We start from the raw sequence: 5,363 nt of genomic DNA, 5'->3' as shown, positions 1-5,363 counted from the left end.
TTGTTTCAACAGGCATAGTTGACACCACAGTTCAGAAGCCGAGTACAGCAGTAGACAAAGAAACAGAAAAAATAGGACAGACTATTACATCTGATCCTACAGCACAAACTCAAGGTGCACTTCCTACAATTACAATAACTGATCAAGGCAGACAGTAGGAGGAGAAAATAGAAGAAACCTCTAAAGAGTAGGAGGCAATACAAACATTGATAATTTTTCCCACCTTAGGGACTCCTTCACAAAAGCCTTTACAAATATCAGCACTAGATTCAAGCTCTACAAATATTGCAAGGGTACTTCACTATGGAGACCCTGAACTAGATGAGGAGATAGTCATACTAAGTTATGACTCAAAAACAATAAACATTGATCAAATCAATAAGGTGCAGGAAGCACTAAATAGAAGAAAGAGGCAAGAGATACTCAGAAAGGAGTATCAACAAAAGCAAACAATGCATGAAATTAAAGATATATTTATGGAAGCTTTCAGTATTCAGTCATTAGATGAGTCAAAGCATATCATGGAACAATTATCAAATATTGTTGAACAGGTGACAAATGCAGACCTAAAGACAAATGCAAAACTCATGGAATGGTCTGAAAGAAAATTTCAAGGAAAGGTTAATGAGAAAATATCCAGTGAAATAGCACTTTCTCATATTGAATTGGCAAAGGTCATAGGCAAAGTCAAAAAGGTACTTGAGAATATATTCTCATTATACAAAAAGTCATGTGGCTTTTCATATTTCACACAAGAGACCAACCAAAAGATAATGAGCTTGGAAAGAAATTTGAATATTTCTAGCATGCAACTACCTAAAGATCCAGCTCAAAGTGCGAAGCATTTTACTCAGACGCTTCACACTCAAAAAGAAATAGTTGTTCTAATAGAAAAAGAGGCCACTATCAAGGCCAAACTATTACAGCTCCAATCTTTATATTACTCCACATTTGGAAATCCTCCATAAAGAACAAGTCTATGCTGAAGCTGTTTTCAAGAAAGACCCTAATCTTTCTACTTCAGAAGGACTTATTTACCTTGCTGCAGAGACTGCCCTCTAGCATAAATCATTGGAAATTGCTTTTGCACAATTGGGATGCAACTCTTAGGATGATTATGGAGGTAAACAGCACATTTTTGGCAAAACATGGTCTTAACCCTTAAAAACCCTCTGCCATAAGTGTCAAAAAGGGGCAGATAAGATAATCAAATAAAAAAGGGGGGAAACAAGATAATGAGGGAGACAAGATAAAAAGGCAAAGCATGATATATAGCATCAAAAATTTTGGTTACCAAAATAGCACTGATAATGGCACAATCAACCCAGGGGGAGTTACAATACTTTTGAGGTATATATATATATATATATATATATATATATATATATATATATATATATATATATATATATATATATATATATATATATATATATATATATATATATATATATATATATATATATATATATATATATATATATATATATATATATATATATATATATATATATATATATATATATATATTGTACATTACAAATTTTGATTAAGGTTTTAAAAACCTCTATATATACCAAGCAAATTAGTACATGTACTCATAAGGTTAGTTAAGTATTTTTGTCACTCATGTCAAAGGGGCAGATTGTTAATCTCAAAATGGTTTTTGACACTTGAGTGCCAACACACTTAATCACTTTCTACATTGGAGCCGAGTACACCATGTATGTCGAGCCACAACATGAGCAGAGTTAGGGAAGCCTTCAAATGCTGAGTGATCTTCAAGTGCCGAGTGAAGATCAGGTGTCGAGCATGATACAAGTGTCGAGTGACATTTGAGTGTTGAGTCATAGACGATGCCAAGCAATATAGAAATACAACAAGTGTCGAGTAAGCCAGTTTAATATAAGTGCCAAGCATCAGAGATCAGTAAGTGTCGAGCAACATAGAATGCACATATGAGTTTGTAACATTACAATTTTAGATGTAAATCATTTTTATGGCCAACATATGATGAATCTCGAAGGATTAAAAGATTAGATCGAACCTTTTGTATTTTCCATGCAATCAACATGCAGCCAATAAGAAAAATGGAGAAGGCATGCAGCCAATTGTAAATGTGCAAGGAATAAGCGAGAAATAGAGATTCAATATGGATCATAGATCCATACCTAACCATAAGTCTTCAAATGTCTTTATAAGGAAGATGAAATCACATTGAACCCTATGGTGGATGGATGAGGGTGTGCAAGGAAAACTAATTCTCAGAGTGAAGAGTATCAGATCATAGAGGATCAAGATCATAGAAAGAAAATCAAGTGCCTGTATTCAGAAATCGAAGGATTGTAAGCTATCAGGTTTATTATACCTAATACTCTCCAGCAATTGTATTAGAAAGAAAATCCTATGGTAATAGGTTAACTTAGTAGCTATTTTGTAAATCCTATAAATAGATGATGAAATCCTTTAGCAGGGTAACACTTCTTGTAAAGTGTTTGAAATCCTTTAATCAGGTCACTATTGATATAGTGTAAAGCTTTTAACAGGGCAGGCCTTTAATAGGGCAGACCATCAGAAGTGGTTAAACCTTATTGCTGCAATAATTTTTGTGGGTATCATCCCCACCCCAATTTTACCTTCTTATTTCCGGAGGGTTTCTGGGTTACCAAAATTTCAAGTGTTATGTGGTGATGTGTATGTGTTTTTCATAACTATTTGATATGTTTATATGCATGCAATTTACTTTTAGTTAAGAAAAATTTTTAATGGTCAAAGCACAGTACTTCTGATTAACCACCCCCCCCCTCTCAGAAGCATTATTCCTATTTGAATATTCCAACAATATGGCTTCCATGTCCATCAAAGATGAGGAAATTCCTATTTTTGGATGAAGTACCACCTGGTACAGACCTAGAAAAATGATGCAACTAAGATGCAACTAATTTAAGAATAACTTTTTTGACATCTAAGCATGTGGTTGTGTTGCCATGCAAGCTCCTCCTTCACATTTAGCAATGTAATTTCTATGTGTTCTTTTTTCTTTGAAAATATATAAGCCTTGTATGTTATGACCAGTTGCATTTACACAAAAAAATATGGTTATCAATTCATGGCTTTTAGATAAGACTTGGGGCACCCATCTTTGCAATGACCCACATCCCACAATTGCTGCCTACTTGGACCCCTATTTCATCATAGTTCCATATGTGATTTGGTTCATAGTGATTAGCATTATACAGCTGTGTTAAATTGACATAAAAATTTGCAACAATACTTGGTCATTGCATCACTTCTTATCCCTATCTAGACCCTCTGCAGGCCTTCTTATCAAATTTGGATGGCATTTGTGGAATCCCACCCACCATGACCTACCTGGTAAGGCATTCTTGAATAAATTTGGCCTTGTTTGAAAAATGTGAACCACATGTGATTGGAGCTAAATTACCTCCAATCCATGACCAAGTTGAGCTAGATCTTTACACCATTGAACAACCTCCATCTCTTCTTCCAAAGGTGGTCCCTTTGTTTTTGTTGTTGTGAGTCCTAATAGCCAATATGTTGAGCTACTAGTAGTAATCCTCCACTTTTTAGCTACTCCTCTTATGGAAAAATAATTTTCTTCAACATCTTGAATGACACCTTCTATCTCCTTCTCTTTCTGTTGATTGCCATGGAACCTTTTTTTTTGGTTATCTTCATAAGGTTTTGCAATAACATCTACATTATCTCTAAGATTGCAATCTGTGTTATCAGGAGTGGAGTTGGTTGAATTGGTAGCATGATTCAATTTGTGCTATCAACATTAGGGCTATTTCAAATGTCACCATCATCAAACTCAACCACATGCAACTTAAAACCATGTGGATAACACGGTCTTAATTTCCAAGTTATTCTTTTGCTTCTTCTCTTTCCTGCTGTCATAATGTCTGAACAAAGAAACATCAAATGTTAACCTACATAAAATAATCTTGAATAGAGAAGTTCATTCCCAAATGTTAACCTACATAAAAAAATCTTGAATAGAGAAGTTCATTCCCAAAAAGGATATATTGTTATGTACTTAGGTGTTATTTCTCCAATCAAATGCAATAAGAAACATTCTTAACTTGGGATACAAATAAATTAGTAATACAAATAGCTTCAAATTAAAATGCGAAAAGGATCAAATATCAATATAGATAATGTAACATTCATCTTATTATGTTGTTATTATTGGGAGACAAAACATTGCAACAAAAATAACATTTTTTTCAAACAAAATTGCTAGAAGCAACACTTATAGCAGCAATAAGAATAGAATGTTATTATTGATTATTTTTTCCCCACAAACAACATGTTATATGAAAAATAATAGAAATAATAAGAATACAATCCTATTATTGACTTTTTATTCCTAGAAATAATAAGAATACAACATATTATATGGATTGTTCCAGGACTATGAATTATGACAAACTTTACATAGTATGGATTATGACAGATTTTACGTTGTGTCTTACAAGGATTATAATAGAAAGATAATAGGGCTTTATGATAAAATACTAACAAAATTTTTAATCCTAGAAATAATAGCATATTATATGGAAAATAATAGAAATACAATTTGAAGTATGGAGTCGAATAGGAGTATGGATTATGACAAATTTTACATTGTGAGTGTCTTACAAGGATTATAATAGAAAGATAATAGGGCTTTATGGTAAAATACCTAGATTAAGCCTTGTGATAGCCTAAGTAGTCTGATATTCTATTATATGTAGCCCCCAGTATTTGTTGCTCACACAGAAAATATTAATGCTAGTATTATGTGCTCATAGAGGATGTAATTGTAATTGTAAATTGACTTTTTCATAGTGTATAATATTAATGGATAAATTCTCCCACCAATCATTTGAATTTGAAATTGTTATTTTGCTAGTTGTCCTTTAAAAATGTATATTTTGATTTAGATGTTCAAAATTGGTTGATCTATGGCTTTCAAAGTCTATGTTTTCATTGGCTGATAAATGATGAAGCAATTTCAAGGAATTTTTTTTGAGTTGTGTTGCATTAATTGTTTAATTTGAATGGATTGATAAGCTCAGACACTCCATAGTTATGATGAAGATACTCCAATTAGCTTGGCAGACACTCCAATTCTATTTATTGAAGACTCTTAAGTTCAACATTTATTATAAAACATTGTTTGATTTGAATGGGTTTCTGAGCTCAAACCTCTTTGTATTTATGATGCAAATACTTAGATAGGGTTGTCAAAGTCTCCAATCTTGCTTGTCAAACACTCTAAGTTTAGCATTTATTATAAAAATAATGAGAGATTGGTGTTGGAATTCTTTAGAATAACTGAGAGGGGTGTGAATCAA

Source organism: Cupressus sempervirens, chromosome 1 (genome assembly GCF_028749045.1).
Source record: "Cupressus sempervirens isolate cs-2001-9-10 chromosome 1, ASM2874904v1, whole genome shotgun sequence".
Taxonomy (NCBI): Eukaryota; Viridiplantae; Streptophyta; class Pinopsida; order Cupressales; family Cupressaceae; genus Cupressus; species Cupressus sempervirens.
Note: the sequence above shows the minus strand (reverse complement) of the source record.